Source organism: Papaver somniferum, chromosome 11 (assembly GCF_003573695.1).
Source record: "Papaver somniferum cultivar HN1 chromosome 11, ASM357369v1, whole genome shotgun sequence".
Taxonomy (NCBI): Eukaryota; Viridiplantae; Streptophyta; class Magnoliopsida; order Ranunculales; family Papaveraceae; genus Papaver; species Papaver somniferum.
In genome coordinates this window covers 16,668,466-16,679,986 of record NC_039368.1, presented here as the reverse complement: position 1 = coordinate 16,679,986, position 11,521 = coordinate 16,668,466, and the positions used below count along the sequence as shown (strand labels likewise).

Sequence of the window (11,521 nt, the reverse complement as noted above, 5' to 3'; positions counted from 1 at the left end):
TAGAAAGGCCTTTTCTAATGCAGAAGCTATGGTGAGGACACTTGGCATAACTCTATTGGTTGTAATAATTAAAATTTGGTTATAATTTGGATACATCAAATATTTAACTGTCCATTAGAAATGGTGTTGAAAAAAAAGTAGGTAAACAATATTTATGTTGGAATTTAAACTTGAATTATTTAGTTACACCGTGTTTACACCTATGTTTAACTGTACTTTAGTAAGTGTAGACAAAACTCACGTCCAAACCTTAAAAAAACAACACCAACAACAACAACAACGTGAATCTCTTAAAACGGAATTCCTATTAGAAAGGAAATGGTTGACAAATCAAAATAAGGAAATTATTATGGAAATCGTTTTAGTAAAGGAAATCGTTTCGTTAATAAGGAAACCAAATTATTATGGAAATCCTGAAATTGTTTATTATGGAAATCGTTTTAAATAAACTGTTCATCTGTGTTATTTATCTGTGGTGTCATAAGGTAAAGTTCTGCCCGATGCTTGAAACTTGGATGTTTGATAATTTATTTTCCTCTTAGTAGCACAAGGTTTCTGAAAATATCATGATGTACGAGTAAGTTTTCTCTGTACTCCAGTGATTTTCTTCACTTTGATTGGATTTTGTGTTTTTGCATAACTAGGCAGCGAATGTTTGCGACACACACAGAATTCAATAATTGTTGTAATTTTATGCTTTTGGAACTGATTTGTTGAATGAACTTCTCTTACAGATACGTGGATCTCTTGAAAATTGAAGGGCTATAGGATGAACCAGTTGACGATGTTATGGCAAGTTTTTGAATCAATGATTTTTGTTTAATTTTTGGTTATTGATTGTGATTGTGATATTGGGTTGGAAGGAGAAGAAGATTATATAACATACTTTGGCTTACAGGTCACTTAGTACCTTTTTTCAGCAATTTTGCAAAACTTTAAATGTAAGAAATCACGAACAATTATTCGACGGTATAAGTGATTTTTGATTGTTATGCAAAGACCGTCATTCTGCGAGTAGGTTGTGATCTTGATGCTAAGCATGATGCGAAATATCAAGACGAAGATAGAAGGCTTAGGTTTCACTTTCAATCATATGTGTCATTCAATGTGGCCAGCAGGTATAATGTTCTTTCTGAAGTCAATATAGCTGAATAATGCATAAAAATTTTGTATTCATATTCAATAGCCTTAAACCTTGACAGGGTCAGTCGTTCTAACAGCACAATCACGACATTATGGAGAAAAAACGAGCCTTAGATTAAAGATACTGGACTCTCTTTGGGTGTCGAAGATGACGATTCCAATATGTCAAAATTTTTACTCTATGGAACTTTTCAAGCTTTTGTTTAGGAGACTTCCCAAGGTGAGAAGGAAATAATACTACTGCATTGTATTCTTAAACGTATCATTGCACCATAGATTTGTATTCTGGTTGTTCTTTCCAAGCTTTTACTTCCTGTTGACTCGGGCATACTTTGGTGGGTTTTTTCTTCTAATTTTTCAAGGGACTTCCGATTTTGGAAAAGAGAAAATGGTCATCAGAGGGAAAGCATTCAAAATTGCTGTTGAGGTGTTTAAAACACAGAGATCATCAGAGCAATGACCTTATTGATCTTGAGATGAGGAGCGAAAGCTTTGAAACCAAGTCTAGACAGCAAGTTACTATTCTGGCAGAATCTCAATCCTTATTATTTAGTCCTAAAACTCATTACAAATATTTTTGGCACTAAAATCTCTAAACATACCTCTCACAAAACACTCATACATGATACACCATTGGTGTACTCCATTCTCTAACACCACCACTCACCTCAGACAACTCACTGTAAGGTAAGATTATCTCTCTCTTACTATCTACTTAATCTTGGTACGTATGGAGAGCTTTGCTCACAAGTTTTACGAATACATGACAACCGTACTTGACTGAGGTTTCTAAAGATCAGTTACTGTAGGAGTACTTGACGACTTTAGATGTTTATTGTTTAGTACTTGAAGCTTATCAATCGTTCTCTAGATTACATGCTAAGTTGCTAACTATCACACTGTTGTACTCTATATATATAATTCTAAAGATCCACTAAGCCAACTTAGATTATGCTTCTTGGACTTTGTTGGGATTTCTTGTGAAGCCGGTGTTGGACCTCAACTTTTAAATTGAGAGCACTCATGGGAAAATACAGCCAGGAGTCCAAGTGTTTATGGCTTTGCCGACCAAATAATAATAGTTACGTCCGTTTTCTGCTGACTCCTCTATTTTGGAATTCGGATTTTGATTATCTTTGTATTTTAATGATTATTAATTACTGTTTTACCAATGATCATGGGTTTGGTTGATCAAAGAGAGAGAGAATGATGATAAGTAAATCCTTGCAAGCATATATTGATTATTCATGTTTTTTTTTTATTGAATTACATTCTTTGAAAGTAGAAATTGATTTTTTTTATATTCATGGGAGGAAAGCCTGCATTCTTCAACAAGAAGATAGTACGGATCAAACTCATTCTTCTGTAGGGAAATCTTATTCTCCTAAAGTGTAGGGAAACCTTATGTTCCTAAAGAAACATCGGCTGTCACTCATGTATGTTCCTATTTGCTAGCCATGGCTCGCCTTACCTGGCCGTAACCACTCCCTTGGGGGCTATACCGCCCTACCATCGATACACAGTTTAGGAAGTCGATCACGGAAATGCATCGCTACGGGGCGGGCCCCGCACACGCCAAGTTAAAAGAAAAAAATGCCCGATGCGTAGCACGGGCATAAATCTAGTTTGCATAATGACATTATAGGCTTAACTTTTGTTGTCAAAAGTTCATTCAATCTTTTATCAATATTTGCATGATGACATATAAGAGACTTAGCTTTTGACAAATATGGGAAAATCATAGTTCATGGACACAAACACTTATATCCCATAACAAGTTGCAATATATGAAACCATAAAGATTAATACTGCAAAATCATCTTCCAAATCAACTTTAGAATTTAAATAAATAAATCTAAAAACATTGCAAGATGAAAATCGTTGGAAATAGCTATGTGTACTCACAATAATGGCTATTCCAAACCCTAGTTATCCTTCTTAAAACACAGGAATAAATTCTCATAAGAAGTTTCCAAGACATTAAGGCCTCTAAAAAATTCTTTATCGTCCCCGAACTCCTTGTCGTCAACAGCTATTGGAACATAAGGTTCATGAAGAAATGAGTCAATTCCAACAAACCTTCTAGACTGATGCCGAACCAGGGCCTTCTGAATTTCGAGAGTCCTCAAAACAATAGCCTTTATTTGCTGAATCTCCTTTTTTGTTTCAATCAACTCTTCAAGAACACCAGAAAACTTTTGAATATTTGAAGGAACAACTCTTGGTTTCCTCACATTCCTTCTTTTTCTTTTCAAAGTTGGTTGAACAAGAGATTTTTATTTTTCCTTCATGATTGATGGCTTAACAATCATATTAACATCTTTTCTGGTAGAAGACATAATGCTTGGATTCTCCATACAAGTATGAGATTGTGGGAGAAATTCACAAATCAGACTCAACAAGCAATCTTGTGATAAAAAGAGTTTTTCAGAGAAGGAAAAAGGAATGTAGGGTTACGGAACCTTTATACACCAAAAAGAATTCACGTACGAAATAACTCACAACCCTAAAGAAGGCAGAATTGTCAATATTAACCTTTTTTTATTAATCAAACAGGGAAATCCCTTTCAATATAAATTAGATATGAAAGGATGGAAGAATTCCAAAACCGTGAAAACAAGACTAAAAAAGATGTAAAAAAATCTACTTCTCTTTTTCTTAAAGCCTGAAGTGTGCAAACTCTTGTCTCTTTTGAATCAGGCACATGAGACAAGATACACAACCAACATAATTAAGTTGTGCTGGGCTGAACAATAATCTGTTCGCCATACCCTTCTTGAATGGAATTCTTAGAACCCTGTTTAACATACTGTTTAGACCGTATTATTTTTGAAAAAGCGGCGGTCTAACAACACCGCCCAATATTTCGCTTAGCAATCTGTATGGACAACACCGCCCAAGACTCAATCAATTAAAAGTACATCAACGAGTTTATATCTCTCTCTCTCTCTTGATTTGATTTTCTCAAACAGAAACTGCGAGTACTAATCAAATACAAGGAATAACTTGGATGGTACCAAAGACCAATATCCAAGGATCAATCAATGACAATCAACAACCAAAGGTTAGATTACTCTAATTGATGATCTAACGCACAACCTGTATTATTTTAATTATAAAGATAAAACAATATAATGCGGAAACTGAAATAACACAAACACCAAAAATTTTGTTAACCAGGAAACCGCAAATGCAGAAAAACCCCGGGACCTAGTCCATATTGAACACACATTGTATTATGACGCTACAGACACTAGCCTACTCCAAGCTAACTTCGCACTGGACTGTAGTTGAACCACAATCAGTCTCCCGCTGATCCAAGGTACAATTGTACTCCCTACGCCTCTGATCCCAGCAGGATACTGCGCACTTGATTCCCTTAGATGATCTCACCCACAACTAAGAGTTTCTACGACCCAAAATCGCAGGCTTTGACAATAAAAAAATCTGTCTCACACAGACAAGTCTATCAAAGGATCAATCTGTCTCTCACAGAAAAAACCCTAAAGTTTTTGTTCCCTCTTTTGATAATAATCAAGGTGAACAGGAACCAATTGATAATCCGGTCTTATATTCCCGAAGAACAGCCTAGATAAATCAATCACCTCACAACAATCTTAATCATATGGTAGTGAAACAAGATGTTCGGAATCACAAACAATGAGACGAAGATGTTTGTGACTACTTTTTATATCTTGCCTATCGAAGATATTAATCTCAATCCAATCAATCTGATTGTACTCGTACGATAGAAGATTCAAGATCAGATCACACAACTACGATAAAAGTAGTATCGGCCTGGCTTCACAATCCCAATGAAGTATTTAAGTCGTTAACCTGGTTTTAGAAGAAGAAAACCAAAGGTTAAAGAAGAAACGACTCTAGCACGCAAACTAGTATCACACGTGAGGTGTGGGGATTAATTTTGCAGAGTTGCTAGATGTCCCCTTATATAGTCTTTCAAATCAGGGTTTCTCCTTGGTCACAAAGCAAACAATATCCACCGTTAGATGAAAACCTGAATTAGATTCAAGCTAATATTTCTCAACCGTTAGATCGAAAACTTAGCTTGTTATACACAAATGAAATGCACGCTTTTAGGTTTGTTAATCGTACCCAAACGTGTACATTGTTGGTTCAACAATAGTTAACCAAAAGGTTAGCCATATGAGCATTTAATACCAACCATATTCTTCTTCACCATAACTAGTTCAAATGACTCAAATGAACTAGTTAGAGAGTTGTCCAATTGCAAGGAAATCTTATGTACTACACAAGACAAAATTAAAGCAAAGATGATTTGATTCACTCGAATCGGTTCATGAACTTTATAGCCACGGTTTGCAAATTGCATTCCTTAGTCTTTATAGGTTTAAGTTCAGAAATCATCTTCAGATATATAACCTTCTTAAGTTCGCACACTAGGTTCGCGGAATTAAGCAACCGGGCAGAGTTTACAAACTCCAGCAGAAAATATCGGCAAAGACTTTCCGCCGGTTCGCGGACTGGTACTCACGCAACAAGTTTGTCAACTCCAGCATAATTTCTCGGTATGAGAAGTTCGGAAGTTCACGGACTGAGTTCGCGGACTTGGCAACAAGCCATTCTTCTGGTTTCTCTTGATCAACAAAGTTCGCAAACTTTGGTTCAAGGGATAGGACTTAAGCACATATGTGTTTCCACAACAATACTTATGTCCATCATTGGTTATGTAATCTAAACTCTCATTCCAACCATTGAGACATTCTTAGAGGACGTTATACAGTTGTTACACCATTTCTCGTCAAAGCAATTTTCAAAGTGATTAACATATCATGACTTACGTCACTAGGTAAAGATAAACATGGTCGAAACGAAACGCTTACCAACACATATTTAGAGATATAGATAGGCGAGGTATACTCGTCTCGAAATACCAAATGTGTATAATCTAAGTCTATGTATAACATACGAATTTTTGTCTCAAGAAGTAGGAGATAAAGTAGATAGACTTTTGAGTGTCAGATAAGTTCAAGTCTTCACATACCTTTTTATCGAGAAGTTCCACCAGTTCCTTGAGTAGTTCTTCTTCTTGTATGATGAATCGCCATGAAGTCCTTGAGATCAACTACACTTTCTATCCTAGTCCGAGACTTAGCTATAGTGGACTAGAAATCAAGACTTATAGTTTTGATCACTAACATTAACAAACATGCTCGAGGTATCAACTCATGCGAGTTCGACCGAGCAATGCTCTAACAATCTCCCCTTTTGTCAATTTTAGTGAGAAAACTATCAATACATATGGAATACAAAAAAGATAAAGAAACTTTAGTAGCTCCTATTCCACATGTCTAATCTTCAGTATTCCTCGAAATCTTCGTCACTTCCAAGTACTCCAATGATCCCAAAGGTTGTAAGTTTAGCATCACCGTTGTTGAAGATCTGTAGCTATAACAATGAGAAAGCATCACTCTCGATCATTGTTATACAGTGTCATAGTATTATTTCACAGTGTCAAAGTCCAATTGTATCACAACTTCAACAATAATACTTTGGTGATATGTATCACTCCCCCTTAGTCAATACTTTATCTCACATGGAAACCACTCCCCCTTACACAATGATCCGAAAAACATATGTATTTTTAGTGTGAACTACATATTAGTTCTCCCCCTTTTTGTCAATAAATTTGGCAAAGGTACAAGAACGGGATCATAATGAAATTTCCGTAAGAGACATTTCATGAATAAAAGAAAATACATACCATCTAATTTAGATGCAATCATATATCCGAAGCTAATAGCATTCATCAAGGAGTTTAAGGATACAAGATAACCCCTTTAAAATTCCGCAGCCGCACACCCCTCAAGATATGACCATTAAGCACAAGTTCAAAAGAACTCTCCCCCATTTGATGTCATTCCCAAGGGAACAACAAGAGCGACCTTAATTTCAAAAGAAAATAAGGATTTTTATTGCACACCAAAAACCATGAGAATGATTTTCTATATCCAAAAACTCAATCAAATTAATCACAAGTAAATTCATGATTAATTTAATCGGAATACGCAATCAAATTAAACACAAAAGTGATCAACTTAATTGATTATGCTCGACATAAGAGAACTTACGGAGCATACGACTACCATAACCATTAGAAAATGAATAGGATAGTCATTCATATACTCAACATAAGAGGAATCTTACGGAGTATGAAAATATTCAACTAGATTAATTACAAGAGAACCCATAATTAATCTAATTGGAATACACAACCAAACTAATTACAAAAGTAATCAATTTAATTGTCATTTGTTTTGCTCGACATAAAAAGACTTATGGAGCAATAACTAAATAACCAAACAAGATGATTAATTTAGTTCAAGAATGCTCAACACAAAGTACATTACGGAACAACCAACAAAGCTAATCAAAAATTAATCAACTTGGTTGTATCGTGCTCAACATAAGACACATTACGGAGCCTCACAGTATTACATAAAATATGGATCAGTGAAGATCAACACAAGGATTCATTCTATCTTCCGTCACTATTTGTATAACAATTTTTAATAGACATAATCCTTGAACACAAAATATTTTAACCTATCTTCCATCAAAGAATTGACAATATAGGCTTAACTTTTGTAAATGTCAAAAGTATATTCATCCTTAAATGAATACATGAATACCGATCATGAACGACTTTACTTTTGACAAAATATGGGACAACATACATAGTTCACGGACGTAAACACCAATATCCCATAACAAATTACAATATGACAAATCATAAATATTAAATACTGCAAACCATCATCCTCCAAATATTTTTAGAATTTAAACCAAATAAACCTAAAAAAGAACAAGAAGATCACAATCATTGGTATTCGAGCACTAGTTATTCTTCCAACTAAACCAAAAAGAAAACATACTAGGAAACAATATCTTTGAGAAATTCCTTATCATTCCCGAACTCCTTGTCGTCAACATCCATCGTAACATAAGGTTCGTGGAGGATGGAGTCAATACCAACAAACCGTCTTGGCTGATGATGTCGAACCAGGACCTTTTGAATTTCCAAAGATCTTAAAACGCAAGCCTTTATTTCACTAATCTCCTTTCTTACTTCCTTCAAGTCATCAAGAACATCGGAAAACTTCTGAGAGTTATAAGGGACAGCCCTTGGCTTTCTTGTATTCCTCCTCTTTCTTTTCAAGGAAGGAGTTACTTGAGATTTCTCTTTTTTCTTGATTGATGGCTTAACAATCATATTGACATCTTTTCCATCCAAAGACATGATGCTTAGAGAACAGTTATAAACAACTGGTTTTTGTGAGTGGAATTCACAATCTCATCAAGCAGTCTTAAAATATAAAAGATATCAGAGAGGAAAAAGGAATGTAGGGTTCGCAACCTTTAAACAGGTTCGTGGACGCCCAATTCTAAACCCTATAAAGAGTATAATTGTCTATAATAACCCTTTACTTTATTTGATAGACAGGAAAAACAATCCTAAGAAAAAAAAACTTTTCCTAAAGCTTGAGCGGTACACAATCTTATCTCTTTTTTATCAGGCACATGCGACAAGACTTACCAAACAACAAAATTAATTTGTGCTGTGGTGAACAACAATTTGTCCACCATTTTCCTCTTTGGAGGAATCCTCATACTTATGTCTATCAAAGCGATTTGACCATACCTTCTTCTCTAATGGTCTTATTTTGTCTTTGGAAACGAACTTCTTAGACGAAGATAAAATCCTACATACCTCAGCAGTCTTCTGAGAAAGTTTAAGCTTCCTTTCCAATCGATTTGATCTTCGTTGAAGTTTGTTGGCGTGTCTCACTTGATGTTTGTACTTGTAACATCTTGATAGTTCATGACCCTTCTGAGAACAAAACGATCACGTCAAACTTGGATAGTATTCAGGCATCTGTGGTGTGAAAGCAGCCAGACACATAGTAGATCCTGAAACATTACAACCAGAGTATCCAAAGGATGGGTCAATTGATTCTTCCAGCTTGATTGAAATCTCTTTTTCACCGTAACCATCAAGGTTGATATATGTATTGCTACAATTATCAAAATCAATGTTTTCACATAGAAGACCAACACTTGATTTCCTATCTTCATCAGAATCATAGATCTCAAACATCTCATCAAGTGTTACAACAAGACATTTGTTCCCAGTGTATTTTCTACGATTTGGGCACTCGTTTGCAAAATGACCAAAACCTTTACACTTAAAGCACTGTGGCATATCCTCGTCATCAACCTCGTCAGCATCCCTGTTTTTAGGAGGAACGCTCTGAGGTTTATCTAATGACCTAGGTTTGTCTCTTGAAAAACGTTTACTTCTCTTCAATAGAAGATCCCTAAACTGTCTTGTGATCAAGGAGACTGATTTTTCAAGATCTTCATCCGAAAAATCACCCTCAGACTGATCATCCTCAGAGACATGAACACTTTTACTTTTATCAAGTAACTTAGTGTTCTTCTGTGCTTTAAAGGAAACATCCTTTCCGATTTTGGATGTATGCTCATGATCAAAGATCTTTATCTTTCCAACCAATGTATTTCTGGAAAGATTATCAAGGTTATTTCCCTCAACGATGGCATGCTTCTTAGACTCGTATCTAGATGGCAGCGATCTGAGAATTTTCATCGCAATGTCCTTTTCAGGAATTTTCATCCCAATGCAAAAGATGCATTAACAATTTCAAACACTCTGAGATTAAACTCATCAAATGTGTCTTCATCTGCCATACAAAGGTTCTCTCAATCGGAATTAAGGTTTTGAAGCCTAGCTTCCTTTTCACTGGAGTTTCCTTCAAATACGGCTTCTAAGATATCCCAAGCATCTTTAGACCTAGTGCAATTTGACACATGGTGCTGAAGTTTTGGGTTAATGGCATGTATGATGGCATTCAAACCGTCGGAATTTTGCTTTGTGTCTAACTAGTAAACAGAGGCAAGTACGGGTCGTTCCCACGAGAAGCGGTGGAAATACTGTAATCAATATCCCTAATAATCAGAAATAATGTTTTTTTTGAGATTTTTATAATTGAGAAATGTAAAATGAAATAATAAAATTAAACTAAAGTAATAAAAGAAATTCAATGGGAGAGTCGGTAACCAGGGTTTATAGTATCCACCACAACTTCTATTCAATTACTGAAATGAAACATAATCCATGAATATTTGTCTATTGTTCGTTCTATCGACATCACCTATTATAAGTATTAGAGCCGCAAATATCGCTGGGACACCCTAAGCATGATACATCAAAAAACTAAATCAAAGCATGCACCATCAAATTGCGTTAGCGAGAAAATTACATGAAACTAAATATAAGTTCACAAATTTTATTTAGCTTTTCAAAGCATAACACATCAAAGAAATTAACCAAGCATGGATCATCAAATAATAAGACAAACATATTTGTAAAACTATTGATTACGCACACAGGTTTTAAAACTGGTGAAGCAACAACTTGTATTTCTATTAATCAATAAATATTATTCAAGAATTAATCTAATCATATCATAATATTGTTTTGCTAAATATTATTCAAATGAAAATAGCCTAATACTCTAAGTGGTTTCAACATAAACCCTAGTTACAAGGATTTAGTTATACATGACTTTCTCAAAAGCCATTAACAAATCAAAGAGAATCACTAGCAAATCAAAATGGAAATGAAATCACAAGAATTGCAAACCCTTCTTTTCACTTCCGTAGCCGCGCCTCTCTTTTCTCTTATCTGGTTTCGGCCTCTCGCAAGAGAGAGCTCCCAAAACCGGCCTCCCAAAACAGTCACCAGAACCCCCATTTTTCTTCTTCACAATACAGAAAATATATACCAAATAAAGGCGTGTCGTCATTCTCTTAATTAGCCTTAATTGGAACTTGCATGGTGGTCATCAATGTGATCTCCCCATATATATTCTTCTTCATTTTGCTTGCATGCATATTTGGTAGACTTGAAAAGAATCCCACCGGTGAGAAAGCAAAATATTTTTAATTCATTTTTCTCCCTCCAATAAGATATTCACGTGGACCCATTTATTTGTTCCAATATTCCACTACCTAACAAGATTTAATTAACATCTAATGCCTAGTAACCCACTATAATGTTTTCTGCTTGCAATTTGCTGAAAATCACACGACTGTTCTTCTAAGCCCCACAAAACCATGATTCATGGGAAAGCATGTGTACGTGCTTGACCTCCTTGTTTTCAATTAGACCGTCCCACTTGTGTATCATCCCTTCTCTGTCTCGTTTTGGTGTTTCGGATAACCTTGCTGGGTTTTTTTGTGGAAAGCACCGTTTTAGTTTCACATTTCGCCAATTATTTTTGGATGATTAGATTTACTTCTACTTTCTACAAAA

The 11,521-nt window shown here is 35.3% G+C and overlaps 1 long non-coding RNA gene across 1 annotated transcript; it reads left to right on the top strand.

The window, feature by feature from the left end:
- Window positions 1–383: 383 nt before the first annotated feature.
- On the top strand, window positions 384–2,251 carry LOC113320800. The gene is made up of 4 exons (XR_003346299.1): window positions 384–577; window positions 735–1,118; window positions 1,203–1,363; window positions 1,506–2,251. It is a non-coding gene; the product is annotated as an uncharacterized LOC113320800 (long non-coding RNA).
- Window positions 2,252–11,521: the final 9,270 nt, after the last annotated feature.